Source organism: Vulpes vulpes, chromosome 1 (assembly GCF_048418805.1).
Source record: "Vulpes vulpes isolate BD-2025 chromosome 1, VulVul3, whole genome shotgun sequence".
Taxonomy (NCBI): domain Eukaryota; kingdom Metazoa; phylum Chordata; class Mammalia; order Carnivora; family Canidae; genus Vulpes; species Vulpes vulpes.
This window is the reverse complement of record NC_132780.1, coordinates 73363538-73386409: the sequence shown is the minus strand read 5'-3', so window position 1 is coordinate 73386409 and position 22872 is coordinate 73363538. Positions and strand designations below refer to the sequence as shown.

Sequence of the window (22872 nt, the reverse complement as noted above, 5' to 3'; positions counted from 1 at the left end):
GCCTACGGCTCTGTGGTAGCGCCCCGGAGGACCTTTGGGCTTGCGGAGCCGCAGGCGCCGCCCCGCAGACCTCTGATTTCGCAAAGGGTTGGGTGTTTTGCAGAGCCCTTCGGGGCTCCTGTGCCTTGATCTATCAGGCCCCCAGACTCTGTAAGAGCGAAGCATCATGAGGTTGGTCTGTGCCTAGAATTGCAGGTGCTTTAGTTTTAGTATTAGCAATGTTTAAAAATACATAGTTTGTGTCTGCGAAGTGTATGTATTCCCGAACGATCGGTTACTTGCACTCGCATTCTCTCCAGTTCGGCTAACTTCTGTCTGAATTTGAATCCAGGTTCTGCCGGTGTGTCAGGCCCACCACCTCTGGCAAGTTAATGCTTCCGTGCTTCATTTTCCTGGTGTGTAAAATGGGGGGGGGGGGGGGGGGTAGAATTTATCTGTTAAGGCTTGTGATGAGGATTAAAAGTATTAATAAGCATAAAATGGAACTGTGTCTGGTAAATGATGAGCCATTATATTAAGATCTAGATTCCTCCTGCCCTTTGAGGATTAAGATTTAAAGCCAGCGTGCAGGTAATTGTATAAATAATCCTGACTTAAAGGTGTGTAGTGAGTGCTAGGGGTAAACGCTGCATGAAAATTTTAGGCCTGATCACTTAATTTTGGAAGGACTGCAGGAGAAAGTGACATCATAATTGTGTTTGATGGGTGATAGTGTTTTTTTTAAAATTTTTTTTTTTTAATTTTTATTTATGATAGTCACAGATAGAGAGAGAGAGAGAGAGAGAGGCAGAGACATAGGCAGAGGGAGAAGCAGGCTCCATGCACCGGGAGCCCGACGTGGGATTCGATCCCGGGTCTCCAGGATCGCGCCCTGGGCCAAAGGCAGGCGCCAAACCGCTGCGCCACCCAGGGATCCTGGGTGATAGTATTTTGATCGGCGAGAGTCCCGGGGATGCATATTCAGAAGTGGCTTGTTCACAGGCTCAAAAGCCCCAGGTCCTTGGAGAACTCTGAGTAGAGTCTATATGTTAGATAATTATAAGAGCTAAGGATAAAATGCAGGCCTGGAAGTGTCAGAGGTGGACGGCGGCCTAGAGATTTTAGATTGGTCAGGGAAGCCTTCACTGAGAAGGTGGCATTTGAGTAAAGATGTGAAGGAGGTGGAGCAGAGAAACTTGAGACTAAGATTCCAAGAAGGAGTTAGTGCAAAGTTCTAAGGCAGGTACAAACCGGGTGTGTTCAAGGTAAGAAAGAAGGAGGCTAGGGTGGACCGGGCAGAGGAGAGCATTAGAAGATTAAGTCAGAGTTCATGACTTCAGATCCTTGTGACTTGTAGGTCAGCATAAAGATGAACTTTTACTCTGAGGTTAAAAACCCCAGAGGGGGCAACCCAGGTGGCTCAGTGGTTTAGCACCGCCTTCAGCCCAGGGCACGATCCTGGAGTCCCGGGACCGAGTTCCGCGTCAGGCTGCTGCATGGAGCCTGCTTCTCCCTCTGCCTGTGTCTCTGCCTCTCTCTCTCTCTCTTTCTCTCTCTCCCTCTGTCTCTCATGAATAAATAAATAAATCTTAAAAAAAAAAAACAAAACCCCAGAGGGTTTTGAATAGGACCTTGACATAATTTAATTTTTTAAAGAAGCATTTATATTCTAGTTGCTGGGTTGAGAATAGACTGAAGCAGGGGCAAGGGCAGAAGCAGACCGAATCGAACAGTTAGCCTGGCTAAGAAAGTGGTTTGGATTGGGGACCAGGCAGTGGAGGGGTGAGATGCAGTCAGAGAGATCCCCAAACCTATTTTGAAGGTAGAAACAGATGAATTAGAAATGGGACACTTGAGAAAGAAAGGAGCTAAAGGTCACTCTTAAGTTCTTGAGTACATGTTGAATACTGTGTAGAAAAAATTGCAGAGAGGCTCTGGCTGATGTTCTGTCTTCCTGGAGGATTTAATTTTATCCTGGCTGGCAATTAGAGTGGGAGCAGAGGAACTAATCAAGGATTCAAGTTTTGGGAGGGCTGATAGCTTTCTGTTTTGTTCTGATCCCAGAACATAGGCCTTTAGGAATCTCAGCAGAAAACCTGGGGTGTTCAGCAGGTTCCCATCTTTAGGGGACCTTGAGCTCCCATTTTTGTATTCCCAAGCCTGTGAGGTTAATGAAAGCTCTGCCTACCTTCTTAGCCACTTTGCAATGTGTTGTTGGTTTCTTGATTTCTAGTGTCCTTGGAGCTTAAAATTCAACAAATGCCTTAAGGATAAAGGCCATACAAAGTTGTCAGGCTTACTTCCCTGTGATCCCCCTTTGTCTGGGGTCTTGTCCCTTCGACTTCTGTCTTCCGTTCTCATCTGTAATTTTATTTCCCCGGATCTGAAAGACTCCTGACAACTCTAGACCATTGCTTTCTGCTTGCCCTTAAACGCCCTGTTCTGAAACTCAACAAATACCCCAGGAGAAAAGCAATGAAGGAGTTCTGTATTCCCATGTATTTTCTTTCTCACTGGGATCCCAGTCCCTCATGTCCTGACTGCCTTAGTTATTCTCCAGTGCCTTCAAACAGTCTGTGTGGTTTTTATTTTAGTTTTTAGTTTTAGCTTCAGTTTTTACAGTTACTCCTGTAAGAGGGTTGTCTCATTCAAGCTACCACTCAGTCCTGGCTAGAAGCTATGCCAAGAATGGAGTTTCCATTTACTTCCATAGGGAACACTGGAGAGGAGCAGGTTTTGGAGAGAGCATTAGAAGTTCATAGGTACATTGAGCTTGAAAGGCATGTTAGTCATCCTAGTGAAGATGTTGAGGAGACAGTTTGACATGGGAATCTGGGGCTTTGGGGGATGAGTCCAGAGAAGAGATACGAGTTTTTGGGCTAATGATATAAAGAGGCAATTTAAAGCCATGAGATTTGATGAGATTGCTAAGGAGTGTAGAGAGAAGACATGAGCCCTTGAGCATGGAGGCTGGAAAGATGAAAAATAACCAACAAAGGATACTGATGAAGAGTGGCCAGAGAAACGGAAGAAATTGCAGACAGTCTGTTTACTGGGAATCAAGTGATGAAAGTGTTTCAAGGAGAAGGAAGATAAGATGGCTAATGCAATTCATGGGTCAAGCAAGCTGTGAACATTTTTTTTTTAAATAAATTAATTTTGATTGGTGTTCAGTTTACCAACATACAGAAAAACACCCAAGCTGTGAACATTGAATCTAGCAACATAGAGATCGTTGATGATGGAGCAAAGGGTGCCTGCAGTGGAGTTAGAGAGGACAAAGTTCAGTTATAGATTTAGAAGAGAATGGGAAGAAAGAACTTTGTGACTCAGGGAGGTTTGGTGCAAAGGAATAGAAACAGGATGGCAGCCAGAGGGAAATGGGGCCAAGAGAAAGTTTTATATTTTTTAAGGAGAGATTTGATTGTAAATGGGTATGCTCATAGGAGTGAGGAGAGAGAGAGAGAGAGCAGAATGGACATTTTATCAGGGAGAGCCAGGATTGATGGTATGATGTAAGCAAGAAGGCATGGGTCCTCATGCACAATTGCTTGTCTGGAAGCGTGCATGGTGATAGAAAAGGTAGACGACACCAGTCCAGGTGGGTAGATAATTTTCAAATTTCTTAGTAATTAACAGGTGTTTCTGATACAGCAGACATTATATGCCAAGCACTTTATACATGATTTCCCTTAGTTTTTACAATGACACTGTGAGGTAGGTTCTTAAAAGGGAACTGCAGCTTTAAAGAAGTTAAAGTCACTTACCAAGGTTATACAGCAAGTGAGTGACAACACTGAGATATAAAGCCATATCTGCCTGAGTCTAGAACCCATGCACTGAAGTATCAGGTTATGCTCTTTATCTTCCCATCCCTAAATGTCTCTTGCTATGTCTCTCTCTCTCTCTCTCATTCTCATTCTCTGTATCCACAGTAATCACCAAGTTACACCAATTTTATCTCCTAAATTTTTTTGATTCTGAGACCTCTTTTTTGGATCCCTACCTACTATTCTTACCCACCTCTAACCAGATCCAGACAGCCTGAGTATCTTTTCTGTGCAACCACAGAATGGTCTAAATGCATTGCTGCTCTGATCATGCTAGGTCCCTCCTCAGACGTTTCTGTAACCTCTTTGCCCTGTAGTTCAAGCTCCTTGCGTGTGCTATATGTAAGCCCTTTACTACCTGGTGCTATTTTTCCCATCTCGTTGTGCTAATTTCTCCTTGTCCTCTCCCTGCCCCCCCAAGAGTAGCTGAACCTTAGCAGTCCCACTGTGCAGATTACTATGCTTTCTGCCTCTGATTTATTTCCCTTTATTCCTTCTAGCCAATTTTCTGCTCATTCTTTAAGCCACAGCCCCTGTTTTCTCCAGAAGCACATTTCTGATGCCTTTAACTGGGGCTCAATAGTCCTTGATCATATTTCCATCTTTTATTTACCACATGGCATTTATAATAACTTGCTGATGTGTTTGCCTCCACAACTAGGCCAGGAGTTTCTTGAGCATAAGAATTGGGTCCTATTCATGTTTTTGGCCCTACGACATGGCTTAGTGTTTGTCTTTAATAGTTTATTGAATGAATGAATGAATGATTGAATGACACAGGTATACAGTTTATCCAAGAAAAGAATGAGGAGCTTCTTTTCGAGTATGAAAATGAGTGAATGGCTCTAGTTTCTGAAATATTTTTTTTAAAAGATTTTATTATTTTTTAAGTAATCTGTGAGGATTGAACTCACAACCCTGAGATCAAGAGTCGCACACTCTTCTGACTGAACCAGCCAGGTGCCCATGAAATATTTCTAAGCATGGTAAGAGAAAGTAAGAAAGAACCTGTGACAGTTATTATCCAGTAAACATCAAGCACCTTCCTTGTTCCAGGCACTTAGGAAGAACTAGGAATAGATGGGACTCTCATTTTAGTGAAGGGAGACAGATGATAGGCAAATGAATTGAAAAAGCAAGAAAACAATTTCATGGAATCATAAAAACTGATAAAAACACAACAGGGTGTTAGGATAGGAAGAGCCTTAGCCACTGCTTTAGAAAAGGGTGCGAAGGGAGTATTTAACATGAGACCCTATGCCCTAGGAAGGAGCCAGTCACATCAAATTGTTGGGGAGCAGCACAGGCAGAGGAGAGTAGCTGGTGCACTGTCCTGAAGGCAGCAGCAAAGTTGTCATGTTTAAGTAACAGAAGTGTTAACTTCTGTTGGTCAGAAAATGGAGAGCAAGGGGGAGAATGGTTGGAAGTGAGTTTTTAGAGGTGGCTAGGAGTCCAGTCAGGTGGGGCCTTGTAGAATGGGGATGATGGGATTATGGGGAGCCATTCAAGGGTTCTAAGGTGGGAAGAACTCTCTGAGTTCTCTTACAAAGATGACCAATTATCACAGGAAGAACAGATTGTAGGAGGTGGAGAGTAAAACTAGTTTAGGAAGGTGATGTGGATAAGAGGGGATATGGCTTGAGTTAGGGTGATCATAGAGGAAATGGAGAGGAGTGCCTTGGGGACATTTTGGAGAATGAGTCCAGATAACTTACTGATTGATTAGATAGAGGGGAGGAGTAGAGGAAGAAAAGATGACCTCTAAGGTTTTGACTAGAGCAAAATAAACATGAAAATCCTGTTGTTTACTGAGATTGAAGAAGCAGGAAGTCAAGAGTCCCAAGATTTTGAGATGCTATTAGATATCAAATGGAGGTGTAAAGTTGGAAGGTTGGAGATGTGTCTGGAGTTCAGTGGAAACGTTGGGGCCAGGGATATAAGTTTGGTACTCATGAGCACTGGAGGGGCTTGGAGGGCTTGAGAGGTAGGAGGGAAACAGTGTAGCATCGCTGAAACCCAGGGTTTCAGGAGCAGTGGGCTCAACCTGGTCTATTTGTACAAGGGCTTAGGTAAGATCAGAACGGAGAAGTAACCATTGGTTCTACTCACGTGGATGGTGTCTGTGAACTTGACCATAACAGCGGTTTTGGGGAAGTGGGGCCTAAAGCCCAAGTAGAGTAATTCAAAGAGAGATCTAGTTATGAGGAGAATCTGTAACCTTAGATTCTTCTTTCCAGAATTTTTGCAGTTGGCTTAATGACTTAATAAGGCCTTTGGACAAGTCTGTCAGGTGAAAATGGGTGATAGTAGCACAGGAATGAATTAATATGTTTTTGCCACAAGGTGTCACTAATTCTTTATTAGTTTTGAGTAAGTAAACTAGTAGCTGCACAAGTGTACCTTGCAATAAAGAGATGCTGTTTTACAAAATCACATTTATAAAATAGACCAGTTAGAAAGTAGATATTTACATCGTGAAGAGGTTTCCTTCCTAGAGCCAGTCTCTAGCATATTTGCTGTGTGTGCGTGTTTAGGTGTGGGGGTGAGGAGCAGCAGGCTAGGATTCAGCAGACCAAGGGAGTGGGTGTAGAGCCCTGGGTGTGGTGTCGGAAGACGAGCTCAGTTCCCATTTTGCACCTGCTGTATGGCCTCAGGCAAAATTTAAATGATTCTTTGTCTTAATGAAAGACAACATTTTGTGTGTGTGTGTGTTTGCTGTTTAAAATACTATCTCTTTCTCTATGGTAGATGCTGCTTTCCCATTTCACCCAATGATTTTTACATATCAGAAGAGAATGTGTATAGCAGTGTTTAGATGCTTTTGAAGAGCTGTGTACATATAAGATTAAAAATTACAAAAATTGTTTATGCCCAACTTTATAGCAATATAGATGTTACATAAAGCAGTTGTATTAGTGAAGACTCTTGGTTGCATATGGTAGAAAGCCAGTTGGGACTTGCCTGCCAAGAAGGGAGTGTTTTAAGTGGCTTCAGGAATGGTGGTGCTATGGGGGAGGAGGGCTTTGGATGTGTGCACCCCTACTCTTCTCTTTGCTTCTATCTTTGCTTCTCTTTGGCCCCAACTAGCTTCCTCTGCCTAATAAGGAACATTTCGATGCTGTGAAGGTTGTAGGATATGCACATGACAACATCCTGTAGGTTTAGAAGGTAAGAAGGCAGAGCTGGAGAAGTAGATGCCATAGAATTACCTTGATTTTGGTGAAGGGAATATGAATTTCAAATTTTTGAAAGCCAATGTCAGTTAATACTAACCTTCAAATTAAAAAAAATAAAACCCAAATGTTCTGAAACAGTCTAATACCCTAGGGTCTGCATGTCTTTAATTTTTAAAATTAGACCCCATGACATTATTATCTTTTTTTTTTTTTTGATAAATTGACATTATAAAGAGTTAACATAAAGGGATAGATGCACCTAATTTAAAGAAATGAAAGATTAAAAAAATTTACCAAAAATTAAAATACAATTATAATTTTTCTTTCTTTTTTTTTTTTTTAATTCTATTTATTTATTCATGAGAGACCAGAGAGAGAGGCAGAGACACAGGCAGAGGGAGAAGCAGGCTCCACGCAGGGAGCCTGACGTGGAACTCGATCCCAGGTTTCCGAGATCACGCCCTGGGTCAAAGGCAGGTGCTAAACCGCTGAGTCACCCAGGGATCCCCCAGTTATAATTTTTCAAAAGAAATCTTCACTTATAAAATTTCACGATATAATTTTTCTAAAAGGAAATGTCCCTTGAAATATATGTTAACCTAAAAACCTCTTTTTACATAAATTTTCAGGAACATACATACCAATGTTAAGAGGCATACTTGCTAGATATGATATATATATTTAACTTCTTCTCAAGCCAAGCAAATATGCTAGTTGCTTTTAACAAAAAAATCGTAACTAGAACCATTAGTATATGTTTTTGCTACATCATATGCATTAATGAATCACAAGTCACTTTAGTTATCTGTGAGATTTTACTAGAAAATAAATTCTTATGACCTGAATTCCCTCAGCAGGAAGCAGAAGCAAGTTTTCATACAAGTTCGTATATTGAACGAATGGAATCTCTCAGCCCTGAGATTCTGTTGAAATCCAGGAGATGGAGACACTAGAAGGTAAGTCCCACACCTGCCAAAAGGAAGACATCTCGAAAGTGGAGACCATTCTCTTTCCTGGGAGGCTAGTGTCTTCTTCCTCACCATACAGTTTACCTAATGCCTGAAAATACTGAAAATACATTACCTAATGTCTGATAACATTGGTGGAACTGTGCTTTATTGTACATGTGCCTCAGCTGTCTGTGCATATTCTTATGTATTTAGGTCCCTTCAGTAAGAATCTCTAATATATGGACACAGTGAAGGCTTCTAATGTATGTTCAAGGATAAACTTCTTGAAATTAATAGTTCCTAAGATTTGTTTAAAAAGACAGAGTCAGGGACTCCTAGTTTAAAACGGCATTAACTGAAGGGGGAACGTCTTCCAACTTTGAACTACACACCCAAGGCAGCAGGGATAGGGTATGTCCCATTTCTGTCTGGCAGTGGATGTGGATGAGGAGGGTGGGGGGATGAGAGTTGTGTATAGCAGGCTGGGTTGTAGCTTGAGAGGGAGATCAGATGCACTCTGGTAGGTAGAGGGAGGCCAAGGGCAATAATGATGCTGTGTCTGCTGACAAACACCAAGTGTGGATTTATTTCCCTTCTTGGAAGGTGAGGGCAGGGAGGAAGCAGAAGAGGAAGAAGATAAATGTGAAGTTTGCCAAGTGCAAGGACAGGGAAGTGTTCTGGGGAAAAGAGTATGATATGTGAAGCCCTCGAGGTGAGAGAACGCCTAGAATTGGGGAATTGCAAACCCAGCATGTCTGAATCAGAGCACTAGGCAGAGTCTCAAGAAATATGGGATTAAAGGAAGATTAAAGACGCAGTAACAGTTCAGATCTAAATACTAGAAGATGTTGTCAAATGTGGAATCAGTGATTTAAAGAACTATACTGAGGAAGGTTCTCAGAATCTAGAGGAAAAGATTAAAAAAGTTGACCCAGCATGGGAGGTGATATTTGGAGAGGGGAAAACAAGTCAACCTATGATTCCTGTTGCTACGGAAAACAGAAGCAACAACTAAAAACTTAATTTAACACGTGTTTTCTAAATATATAGATGGAGAGGATTCAGTATATTCCAAGAAAAGCAAATGGCAACGTTTTTATATTTCAAGGATATAAGAAATAGATCTTATGAGCACTTAGGCAAAAAGAAGCAAGTTAGCTATGCAAAAACCAAAATCCCATTTGCCTTAGGGTTTTCTGCAGTACTGCTGATCAGAAGACAGTGGAAAGCCATCTAATAGTCTTCAGGGGAAAGTGCTGGAAACACCTTATTTCTAGCTAAGTCTTTTGTCTTTCAAGGCAATAGCATTTGCTTTCAGATTTTCAAGGCACCATGGACCATCCTGTCCCTTCCTTAAAAAATGCTTGAAGACTTCTGCTATCCAAAAGAGCAGTCAAGCTCAGTAATGAACAACTCAGTAGTGAGGAAATTATGATCCACAGGATTTATAGGACCAGTCTTACTCACTTTGGACCAAAACACAGATATTCGATTGGTATGCACGTGGTTTGATTGGTCGTGCATCTAGAGGATGAAGTTGATCTTCGGAGCCTCCCTGTACTGTTCCCCCTGAGGCTCCCCCAATTTCCAGGAAGTGTCTTTCTTGCACCTCATGCTTTACCCCATTTTTCAGGAGAATTATCATTTGATGACCACTTAAACTGATGTGGTTCTGGTGTGTGTTAATGTTGGCATACCTGTTTATCTCGTTGAGATACTAACACTCTCCCTTTCTTAAAATGAGGGCTGAGTAATGTGGCACATTTTTGTTTCCAAGAGCCTCACATGTTTTCTGCATCTGTAAGACTCTGATGTTTATCTGACTTGTACTTTTAATTGGGGGAGACTGGTAAACCCCACGTTAGCAACTGTTGAATTAGTAGGCTTCACTTGGTCTCTTCCTCCACCTGAGACTTGAGGATGTCCCTGTGTTCCTTATGGATGGAGTCGTTTTATTTATTATATACAATGCTAATGTTTAGAAATGTAGTTTAGGTGTTTTTCTATTCTTAAAGAAAATCTAAGAATCAGATAAATAATTTATCATTTCCTTTTGATCTATGAAGTCAGTGACTCACTCTAGGGAGATATATTTTTAAAGGCACATTAAAAAAAAAAAAAAACTAAGAACCATAACATTTCTAGGTACTATTTCTGTGTAACTAGCTCCCCCCAGAAATGGATGGCTTAAGCAACCGTTTTCTTGTGCTCCCAGGTTCTGTTGGTTGGGAATTGGGACAGGATGAGTAGGGGTAGTTTGTTTTTACTCAGTGAGGTCTGGGACCTCAGGTGGTAAGACTCCAACTGGGGATTACTTGACAGTTGGGGCTGGAAACATCTGGAAACTCTTTCACTCCCTGTCTAGTACCTGGGTTCCGATAATTTGAATACGAACTGGCATCACTGAGTAGAGCTGTCATCGCCTTGCCCAGACTCTTAGGAAAGGGGACACGGATCCCACTTGCCATGTCAAAATAATCTGTGGCCATACTTTAAAAAATTACCCAATGATAAATTGCCAACACAGGTTTTCTTTCTCTTGTAGGTTTTGGGATGATGTGATGGGTTGAATTGTGTCCCCTTAAAATTTGCACATCAAATCTCTAGCCCTCAGCTGATGTGACATTTTTTTTGGAAACAAGATATTTGCAGATGTAATGAGTTAAATCAGAATGAGGTCATATTGAAGTAGGGTGGGACCCTAATAAAATATGCCTGGTGCTCTTTGATGCTTCTAAAGCCATGGGATGCCACAGATTGCCAGTGACCCACCAGAAGCTTGAAGAGAAGTATGGAACTGATTCTCTCTGACAGCCCTCAGAGGGAAGCAGCCTCACTAACAGCTTGTTGCTGGACTTCTAGCATTCACAAGGATGAGACCATTACATTTCTGTCGCTTAAGCCACCCATTTTGCTGGATTTTGGGATAGCAGCCCCAGAAAACTAATACAGATGGTTTTTAGTGTCTTCAGGATTTTTCATATTTTTGACAAGGAACTTGTGTTTCTTTAAAAATGAGGAAAAATGGGTTTATTTAATGTAATAATTTCAATTTCTGTTTTCCATAAAATGTAGAAATATACCAAAATCTTACTAAGGTTGTATCTAGGTAATAGGACTCTAAAAGTCACTTTTTTTTTTTTTATTCCTTCTTCATATCTATACTTAAAATGTTTTCTGTTCTGGGGGAAAAAAGACTGTAGGAAGCAGCTATTGAATGTAGTAAGGGCTTCTGGGAGTTTGCTCTGGGTTCTGCTCTGCTCCCTGGTGACTTCGAGCCTGTTTCCTGTCTGTACGTGGGGGTAGCACTCCTCAGTGTTGCTGTAAGAAATAAATGAACGAGTATATGCAATTATGGAGGGGCTGGTGGAAGATGAGTTCTTGAGCTCATGCATGTTTTTTCGGTTGATTACTAGTGGCAGATGGAGGGCCTGAAAAACCAGGGAACCCAGAGAGGTGGCTTTTACTGTGAAGTAAAGGCAGCTTGAGCCACATAGGGCCTGTCATTTCCCGAGGTCCCTCCTAAGGCTTTGGAAAGGGTCAGGATAAAAAATGGTCATGTGATGGTGTAGTTTATAAAATTTGCAAAACATATTTTAACTATAATCAGTTGAGACTCCTCTTTCCACTCTGACCCACCTCCTTTGGAGAGACCATGGGGATTTTGGGATTGGGCCCAGGGAAAGTTGACTTATGGATACTTTTAATTTGAGATTTACTTATGTGGTTTGCAGTCACTTTCCTGAAGAGGTAAGCTATGGATAGTTGTCCTGGGGTAGGAACGGCTTTCAGAGATATTCTTACTGGCTACAGTGCCTACTCACTCAGCTTTTAACACATACAAGAACACATAACGAGAATGCTTTTTACAGAACCTAGTACAGAAAGCATGTGGGTGGTGAAAGAGAAACAAGATCTAAAATCTATGGAGCCACTAGGTAGTCTGTGAGAAAATTTCCCAGATTTTACTGTTCCTGTATGAAACTTGATAGAGATTTCTCCAAATCTGACAGTCTTAAAAAATTTATATTAACATGATTTGAGAAGCTAACATTTATTCTTAAGCTATTAATGTTGAAAAGAATCCCAAATTTTAATCAAGCTAAAAAAAAAAAAAAAACTCTCCAGGATTAACTTTTATTCTCTCTACAAAAAGTAATACAAAATATTTACAGGAAGAAGTGATTAAAAAGGGTATGCAGCCCAAAAATTGTAGAAAAAGAAGTACTACTGAAATGTATCAGGAGGTGGTTAATAAAAATATCACATAATTTTGGGGGGGTAGGTTTTGCCTGTTGTTAGATAAACCACAGCTTTGTTTATAATTTATAATTTATTCGATGTCACTTTTTCTCATGGGGAGGGCCCTCCAAAATTGTGTGAGTGGCAGGACCCTTGAAACCTGGGTCTGACTTGAAAGAGCCCATTTCCAGATCAGTTCTTGTTCTTCTGTGGAGATGTTATTTGAACCTGATGCTAACATTCAGGATTACTGCTTCTCTGTATTTTCCATTTGCCACAGAAGAACCCAGACTCAAAGTGTTTACCAATCATTTCTTTTTTTTTTTTTTTTTAAATCATTTCCTTTTGATCTAAAAGGTTTCAGTGGCTCTCTCTAGTAAGAGTTTTCAGGATGCATGCTGTTTACCTCATCAGAGCAAAACCCTGACTCAGAGTGTGAGAAATGGCTCTCCGCTTCCTAGGAAGTTTTCAATATAGAAATATGCTGTGCTTTTGAATGAAAAGTAAAATGAAAAGGCAACGGATGGAAATTTCTTGTAAGGAGATATAAAAAACCCCCCAACTCTTCCTGTTCTTAAAAATAGTTGTTTTTGTCAAAGGGTCTGAGACCTGAATGACACTTTTTGAAGCACCTTTGGCAGATTGTGAAAGGCCCATGAGTCTATGGTCCTTCCTTGGGGAAGCCCCTCCACTGCCTTCCTTCTGCACCCACTATGCTTGGGTGTCTTACAGCCAAAGACAGAGTAAAAATGGTCTTGAGTAATACAATAACCTTTGCATACATGTGGTTTTAACTCAAAGCCAGGAGCTTCTTTGCTTTTATCTCTTGTCAAAGATAAGCTTTACCCATTTTGATGGGAAATACTCTGTGGCTTTAAAAATATTTCAAGTCTTTGAAATACAATAGACGTATTATAGGAAGGACATAAAACCAGTAACCAGCCTAGAATATTTGTCCCTTGTCCCCCATGCTGGAATGGAGAAAAGGAATGTGTCTTCAGAATATGGTCAGTTGGAGTTCCTGGGTGGCTCAGGGGTTGAGCATCTGCCTTTGGCTCAGGTCGTGATCCTGGGGTCCTGGGATCCTGGGGTCCGTGGGGATCCTGGGCTCCCCACAGGGAGCCTGCTTCTCCCATTGCCCGTGTCTCTGCCTCTCTCTCTGTGTCTCTCATAAATAAATAAATAGATAAATAAGTAAATAATCAATCAATCAATCTTTAAAAAAAAAACACCAGAATATGGTAATCTATGTGCAAATGATACCTTTATCTCTTATTACCTATGTGACCTTGGGAAAGTTACTTAATTTTCTCATCCGTAAAAACGTGGGTATTAATATTCACCTCACAGAGTTGTTGTGAGAATTAAATGAGGTAATCTCGCTACCTCCCAAACTCCCCATCTAGTTATAGGACCTGGTACAAAGAAGGAGCGCAGTAAATGTTTGCATTACAGAAAGGTAATGCCTCAATATCCTCCCAAGGAGTTTGGGATCTAGAATATAGTAGGGAATAAGAATCAAAGTGAAAAGTTGATTCCCAGAGCCTTTGAAGTTGATGAATATGGAAGTGGAGAAAGATGAGTGGTTGTGGTTTGAAGAAATTCTACTTCAGAGGAAGTTTTCTGTAAAGCTAAGACATAAGCAGGTGAATTATGTATAGGGAACCATTGTCATATCTCCCTGGTTGCAACGAAGAGTACATGTTTATGTATCTGTTCTTTCATCAGCTACACTTAACATATGGAACAGTGATGTAAGATGTTAACATTTAACATGTATGAGGATGATTTTTATGGCTGAGGAATACAAGGAGAAATGTGATCCATTTCTGCTCTCAAACAAGTTATATTCTACTAGAGGGAGAGAAACGTGAAAACATAAGGACATTAAATTGTGGAGTACAGAAGAGGAAGGGTCAATTTTACATGGGGAAGGAAGAAATGAGATCTGCATGGCAGCAGAGGTAGGGTGGGGTGTGGACTGTGCAGATCATCCAGGTAGAGGAATTTGGAATGGACAAAGGTGCAGGTGTGGCTTTGCGTGCTTTCCGCATGTGTGGGAGCTGCATGCAGGGCAGGGCCAGGTGGTGCAGGGGACACCTGGAGCTGTGGGCTGGGAAGATAGGCAGTCAGATGTTGGAGGGCCTAGCCTGCCATGCTTCTGGCAAGGTTACATGTGGCCCCATCCAGGAGTAATGATGGTGATCATGGAAGGGGACTCCAAGTGCAAAAAGACATCCTCTTATAGGGCAGGCAAGAGGGTGGAATTTGAAGGTTTTGGTAAACAGCAAAGTGGGATTTGGAAGATGAGGCTTCCAATCATTGGATGCTGTATATGTTGGATGAGGAAGACACCTGAGGCAATGGTGTGAAGTAAGAAGATATCTTTTAAGCGTAAGAATTATATATGAGCTGGGACTAGTAGATTGGAATTGAAATTTTGCCTTTCTGTTTTCTAACTCTTTAATCCCTAGGAATGGCTGGAAATGTAGAACAATTACTGTCTGCTATGGGAATGGGTAGTCAGACACCAGTGTTCACAAATTAGATTTGAAATCCGACTCAACTTGTTGAAAAACTTACATAACCAAGAGGAATCCTACACATGCAAATGAACACCTGTGAAAATTCTTAGGCAAGAACTGCTAGATTTAGCAACTCCAGCTTATAAACGCAGTTTGAGAGGGGACCAATTTTACAGATTGTTTTGCTGCTTGGATCTGCCATAATGTTTGTTGAATAGACAATTCCTGTGTTTAATGGAGTTCTTGAACTTTCTTTACAAATTAAAGATCCTGAACAGAATGAATCTCAGTGTACTCTGAGGCATGTGGATGTTTGTTGTCTTTTCAAACTTTAGATTTAGACATCTAAGTCTTGGCGTATACAATTTTTCTTAGGAACTAAATGTATGCAATTTAAGTGTCATACCACCTACAGATTTGCCAGGAACCGAGCCACACTTTTTCTCATTTCCAATCGCGATGAAAGCCTTATCACTTTTTGCTATAGAGTCATGGATAAAAATGATTGAGGTCATGAGTAAAATGACCAGATAGCCTCCCCATCACCCTACAGTGAGCATCTCCCCTCACCTATGTTTCTGGCTCCTTAAGACTTCAGTATATTTTTCTTAACTTTTGTTTGGGCCATATTTACATCTTTGGGAACTGGTCAATTTCTACATATGTCTAAATGCTTCCTTTTACTTGACAGTACATTTAACATGCCAAAAGAATTTTCCAAGATATGATCACATTTTATTTCTTAATAAGTTTATTGGGTATCAGGGATACCAGTCATGTTATGTTGAGAGCTTCTCACTGGGTGATGCATATGCAGTATTAAAAAAGAAACATACCCAGTGTTATAGTGGAGCAGGCTCCTAACAGACTGACTGTTTCAGAAACTGCAATTATAAACTCTAGACCAACTATAACCAACAGCTACCGGGGACTCTGGAGAGTCAACAAAAGCAGACAGGGAGGAATTGAAACTTGGGGGAGGAGAGTTTCCTGGTATTTAGCTTTGGCCAGAGAATGGGTCATGGTTGCAAAGATCGTGTGGGTGACTAAAATTCCGGTAGAAAGCCTGTCATGTTTCTGGCCTGAAGAATCAAAGAGTGGAACACAACCAGGAGAGAGTGAGGGATCACCCAGAGAAGGAGTGACCTAGAATCTGTGTTTGAACTCTGTCCAAGTCTCTAGCTGACCCTCACACTACTCATGCACAAGGCAGACTCAAAGCAGCTTGCAGCTAAGGTGTAGAGTAGTGAACTGAGATTTAATTGCTATGTAGCCATCACAGGTGAGGCAAGCTTTGCAGTTTGAGTCTAACCAAGTCAATTGCCTATTAAAAAATACCAATTTGGGGATCAGTATCACAGAAGTCAGTTTTGATGATAACATTTACAGTGTCCAGGATATAATCCAAAACTATTCAAAATATGAAGAAGCAGGAAAATGTGACCTGTTTTTTTTATTTGCGTTTCTCTTAAAATTTGCATTTCTCTTTTTTCATTTTTTAAATTTAAATTCAGTTTGCCAGCGTAAAACATCCAGTACTCATCACATCACATGCCCTCCTTAATGCCTGTCACCCAGTTACTCCATTCCTCCACCCACTTTCCCCCAGTAACCTTCAGTTTGTTTCCCAGAGTTCAGAGTCTCTCATGGTTTGTCTTCCTCTCTAATTTTTCCTTATTTGGTTTCCTTTCCTTCCCTTATGGTCCCTTTCACTGTTTCTTGTATTCCACATATGAGTGAAACTATATGATAATAGTCTTTCTCTGATTGACTTCTTTCACTCAGCATAATAATGTGACCTATTTTCAAGAGAGAAGAAAATCAAGAATTTTAAAGCAGCTGTTATAATTCTGTTCAGTGGGGTTAAAAAAAAACGCTCCTAATAAATGAGAAGGTAGGAAATCTCATAAGAGAAATTTAAAGTGTATAAAGTAAAAGTTTTAGAAGTAAAAATATAACATTAAATGAAAAACACATAAAGACAGGGTTTTGGGGTGGCTCAGTCGGTTAAGCATCTAACTCTTGATCTCAGCTCAGATCTTAAGCTCAGGGGCATGAGTTCAACATGGAGCCAACTTAAAAAACAAATGAAAGAACACACATAAAGGCACAAAAAGGCTGAAAATAAAACGGATGGAAGAAACCTATCATGCAAAAAATATATAAGAAGATTGAAGTGGCTATATTAATATCAGACAAAATAGACTTCCAAAGAGAAATAAATAGAAATAAATAGGAACATTACATAATGAAAGAAAACCTCTATTAGGATGATATAACAATCATAAACATGTAAGCTTCTAAAACAGACTCTAAATAAAAAAAACAAAAATTGATGAAAAAATATTGTAATCATAGTGGGAAACTTTAACATCTTTTACAGAGCAATTGATACAATAACTAGACAAGTATCAAAGATATAGATGATCTGTAGATCAATCATCTTTACCTGATTTTTAAAATTAATTATTTTTATTTAGACATTATTTTTTTAGAGAAGTTTAGGATTTACAGAAAAATTGAGAGACCCACAGATTTCCACATATCTTCTGCCTCCATACATACACAGCCTCTCCATCATCAATATCCCCAACCAGAGTGGTACATTTGTTAAAATTGATGAACCTACACATCACTAAAAGTCCATAGTTTACATTATGGTTCACTCTTGCTGTTGTACATTCTGTGAATTTGGATAAATGTATAATAATATGTATCCATCGTTAGGTATCAAACAGAGTATTCTCACGGTCTTAGAAATTCTCTGTGTTTTGTGTATTCATCTTCCCCTAGCTCCAACCTTCCACCCTTTGGCAATCCTGATCCTTTCAGTTTCCATAGTTTTGTCTTTTCCAGGTCACATAGTTGGAGTCATATAGTATGTAACCTTTTTAGATTGGCTTCTTTCACTTAGCAATGTACATGTGAAGTTCCTCTATGTCATTTCAATTTTTCATAGGTCATTTCTTTTTAGTACTAATAATATTCCACAGTTTATTCACTCAAGGACATCTAGGTGTTTCCACATTTTAGCTTCAAGATTCTCTCCCTCTGTCCCTCCCCCCTCAAATAAATGAATAAATCTTAAAAAAAAAAAAAAAAGCTCAGGAAGGAAGAACAAAGCAAACTAAACAAATTAGAAGGAAAGAAAGATCAGAACAAAAATCAATTAAATAAAACATATTAACCAATAGAGGAAATTAACAGAACTGGAAGCTTATTTGTTGAAAAGTTCAACATAACTGATAAACTCTGAGTTAGGTTGATTAAAAAAAAGAACACAAGTTAGTAATATGATTGAAAGAAGGGTTATCAATATAATTCCTACATATATTAAAAAGACCATAAGAGCAACTTGATTATGAAAAATTTGATTCCAACAAAAAGTAATTTTGATGAATTGAGCAATTTTGAAAAATACAACTTAACCAAATTGACCTAAGATGGAACAGAAAATCTGAATAGCTCTATAACCACCAAAAATCTCACAGAGAAAACTTCAGGCCCGATGACGGCACTTTTTTTTTTTTTTTTTTTTTTTAAAGAAGATAGAAGACAAGTGAACACTTTACAACTCTCTTTTGTCTTCAAGCTGGGCTGCTGGGTCTTGCCGGGAATGGTGACAGGAGTAATGTGAAGATACACTTCAGTGTATCTTTTCTTTGTAAAGATATTTTTATGCAAGGAGAGTTGTGCTAAGTAATATTTCTGTGAGGATATGAGTGCTGAAAACTCCTATTCCACCATTTTGTTGATGTCACTCTTAAAGTTGTCTTAACATAGAAAATCAATATTTTGCCATATTAATAGAATAAAGGAGAAAACCATATGATCATTTTAATACATGGAGGAAAAATATGACAAAATTCAACATCCATTCACAAGAACAATTATCACCAAACAAAGAAGATAAGGTACTTTTTCAACTTATAAAGAACATCAATGAAAAACCTCCAGTTAACATACATTCATGTTGAAATATTAAATTATTTTCTACCAGAATAAAGAATAAGGCTTGATTTTGTCACGTTTACTCAACATTGAATTGGAGGTCCTAGCCACTGCAATAGTGAAAGAAAAAGAAATGAAATGATAAAGATTGGAAAAGAGGAAGCAAAATTGTCCTCATTTTCAGTGTGAAATAATAGGAAAAAATATATATTGGTTTCTGTCCCCAATTCCTGGCACAGAGTTTCTAAAACCCTTGCAATTTCCTGAATGGTATTAGAACTAAGAGCATCTTTGGTTCTAATATTTGGTCTTTGAATCTGGCTCCTGACATAGGGCTCTTAAAACCCTCATAATTTCCTGAGTGATAGGAATGTTTTTTGTTCTAATGAGGTGACTCTGGCTGGGCTCCATGATAAGAACTGACCACAGGAAATGATCAAGCCACGTTTGGAAACTTAAAATTTTCAGCCATTCCCAACCCCATGCCCATTCACTTGAGAAAGAAGGAGGACTAAAAATAGAATTAATGATTGATCAAACCTAGATGAGGAATTCTCCATAAAAATTCCCAAAATACGGGATTCAGAGAGCTTCCAGGTTGGTGAATATATCTGCATACCAGGATAGTAATCCAGCCCAACTACATGGGCACAAAAGTTCTGTACTTGGCACCTTCCCATACCTCACCTTAAGTACCTCTTTACCAGGCTGTTCATCTATATCCCTTATCACATCCTTCAATAAACTGGTTAACCTAAGTAAGTGTTTCCCTGAGTTCTGTGAGCCACTCCAGCAAATTACTAGAATCCAAAGGGGGAAGAGGTCATGGAAACCATGATCTGTAGCAAGTTAGGCAGAACTGCAGGCAACCTGGGGACCTACTAGGGTTTGCAATTGGCATCTTGAAGTAGGGGGCAGTTTTGTGGGACCGAGCCCTAAACCTGCAGGATCTGATGCTATCTCCAGGTAGACAGTATCAGAATTGAGTTAAAATGTAAGAAACCCTGCTGGTATCACAGAATTGCTTGTTGTGGGGAAAACCATCATGTGGTGTTGAAAGCTTTGTGAGGGTGGTAGTGTGAGAGTAAAGGAGACACACAAGAGGAGGACTGGGTTTTTCTTAAACAGCAACTAATATAATTGTTTACACAGAAAACCCTGCAGATCTGTAAAACAATTAGAAGTAATAAGTGAATATGCAGTCATAGTATATAAAGCTAAAATGTACAAAATCAATTCTATTATTATGCTCTAGCAGGAAAAAAAAATGTGAAATGAAATGGAAAAGCAATTCTGTTTATAATAGGTCCCCAAATCAGATTATTTGGAAATAAATGTAAACAGGTGTACACTGAAAACCAAAGGATGTAGCAGAGAGAAATTTTCAAAGATTTAAATGAGTGGAAAGATATGTTATCTTCATGGATTGGAACACTCAATTTTAAGATATCAGTTCTTCTGAAATTAATCTATACATTTAATTCAATTTTACGCAGTCTCTCTGCTTCTCGGCAGTTGCTGTTGTTCTGGGCTTTTTGCTTAATTTGCAGTACTCAAATTCATTGCCATGTCTTCTGAAGAAGGGAAGCTTTTCGTGGGAGGGCTGAACTTCAACACCAAAGAGCAGGCTCTGGAAGACCACTTCAGCAGCTTTGGTCCTATCTCTGAGGTGGTTGTTGTCAAGGACCGGGAGACTCAGCGATCCCGGGGTTTTGGTTTCATCACCTTCAGCAATCCAGAGTATGCCTCAGATACCATGAGAGCCATGAATGGAGAGTCTCTGGATGGTCGCCAGATCTGTGTGGATCACATGGGCAAGTCAGCCAGGGGAACTAGAGGAGGTGCCTTTGGGGCCCATGGGCGTGGTCGCAGCTACTCTATAGGTGGGGGGGACCAAGGGCTATGGGAGTGGTAGATATGACAGTTGATCTGGAGGATATGGATATGGATATGGAAGGTCCAGAGACTATGGTGGCAGAAGCCAAGTTGGTTATGACCGCTACTCAGGAGGAAATTACAGAGACGGAGGAAATTACAGAGACAATTATGACAACTGAGATGAGGCATGTGCACCTAAAGTAGGTACACAAGGAATAAAACTTCTGATCCAGGATCATCCTTCCAAATAGCTGTATTTATAAAGATTTTTGGAGCTGCACTGACACATCTGTTCTAGTACATCAAGTTCTATTTTTTAACTGAGCTCCCAAGGTAGCTTGTTACAGAAACCTTTTAGAAAGCTCCATGTGCTTTCTAAAATTTTCTCCCATTTAAATACTAATCCTGGGACATTGCAAATGCTGGGTATTTTTCCTCTTACCAGTTTTTTAGTTTGGGCTCTCAGGATTACGGATTGTGACAAAAAAATGTTGGCTTAGACTGCTTTAAAAACAAATAATATGTGTTTAGGGACATTTAAAAGCCTATCTACAATGTTTATCGTGATTAGGAAGCAATTTCCAAATGCAAATACAAGAAATCATTGACACGATTAGAGGTGGTTTTTCTTTTTTTAATTCAAGGTTACCACCCTGAGTATAGAGAAGTTTCTTAAAAATATTTGTGAATGTATTTTTCAGTACTGGAAGAAAAAATATTCTGTTGTGTCTCATTTAGCATTTTAAGATGTCCTTCATGGAGCTGATTAAAAAGTGGAAACATGAAAAAAAAATTCAATCTCAAAAATCCCTAGAAGTTTACATACTGATTTTAAAATTTATGTGTATACAAAGGACTTTGAATTGCCCAAATAATTTTTAAAAAGAAGAACAAAGTTGCAGGACTTACTATAAAGTTCCAATAATCAAGACTATAGTATAAACAAAAGGATAGATATATTAATAAATCAGCAAAACATCAGAGAGTACAAAAGTATCTCTATACCTGTATAGTGATTTTTTTTTTTATAAAGGCACAAGGCAATTCAATGGGGGAAAGGAAGTATTTGAAAATTCCTAAGAGTGTAGATCTTAAAAGTTCTCATAACAAAAAAATTTTGTGATTATATGTGGTGATGGATGTTAATATAATGGTGGAAATAATTTCACAATATATGCAAATAATGAATCATTATGTTATGTACCTGAAACTAATATAATGTTATATGCCAATAAAAAAGTGGTCTTTCCATATGGGGAAAAATGCATTGACTCTTACCTCATGTCACACACAGTAATTAATGTGTAAACAGTCATAAACCTAAATGTTAACTCTCAAACTACAAAACTTCTCGCAGAAAAAAGGAACAAAATTTTGTGACACTGGATACGGAAAAGATTTGTGAAACAGAAGATGAATAGCACAAAGGAAAGACGAATTAGAATGGACTTCATTAAAATGAAAAGCATTTGCTCCCCAAAAGACATAGGTAAGAAAACAAAACCAAAAGAAAGGCCATGGATTGGGAGAAAATATTTGCAAAACATGTATCTGTCAAAGGGTTTATATCTAGATTATGTAAAATACTCTTAGAATTCAATTCCTAAAAGAAAGACAACACAGTTTTTTTTTTTTTTTTTAATGGGCATGGGGGCACCTGGGTGGTTCAGTCATTTAAGCGTCTGCCCTTTAGCTCATGTCATGATCCCAGGGTCCTGGGATCCAGCCCCATGTCAGGCTCCCCGCTCAGTGTGGAGCCTGCTTCTCCCTCTCCTTCTGCCTGCCACTCCCCCTGCTTGTGCTCTCTTTCTGTGTCAAATAAGTAAAAATCTTTTTAAAAAATGGGCATAGGATTGGATATTTCACAAATGACCAGTGGATACATGAAAAGATGCTCAACATCACCAACCAGTGGAAGATGCAAATTAAAACCACAGTGAGATACTACTATAACTACTACTACTACTACTACCCTACTACCCACTGGGATGAATTAAACTAAAAAAATCTGACAATACCAAGTAGTATCAACAATGTGTTCCATATTTTGACAGTGGTGATGTTTTCATGAATTTATATATAAGCAAAATTAAAGTGTTCATTTTTAATGGTATAGCTTATTGTAAAGTTGTATTTTAATGAAGTTGACTTAAAAAATATAAGCATATAAGAATAACAATTTATTATCCCAGTGGACCAAGATACAAAGATGCTTGCGCACTTGCTAAAGTAGCAAGTGTAGCTGGGATCAGACTTTAGTTCTCAACCCAACTATTTTCCCTTCCAATTAGTTCATGCTCCTGAACATAGAATACAGGATTGAAGGAAGGAAGAAGCAAGA

At 39.4% G+C, this 22872-nt stretch overlaps 1 long non-coding RNA gene and 1 pseudogene across 1 annotated transcript; both read left to right on the top strand.

The window, feature by feature from the left end:
- The first annotated feature begins 64 nt into the window (after nt 1–64).
- Nucleotides 65–21988, top strand: LOC112935112 (uncharacterized). The gene is made up of 4 exons (XR_003238112.2): nt 65–171; nt 332–395; nt 7843–7941; nt 21889–21988. It is a non-coding gene; the product is annotated as an uncharacterized lncRNA (long non-coding RNA).
- On the top strand, nt 20116–20850 carry LOC140599982 (RNA-binding protein 3 pseudogene; annotated as a pseudogene).
- Nucleotides 21989–22872: the final 884 nt, after the last annotated feature.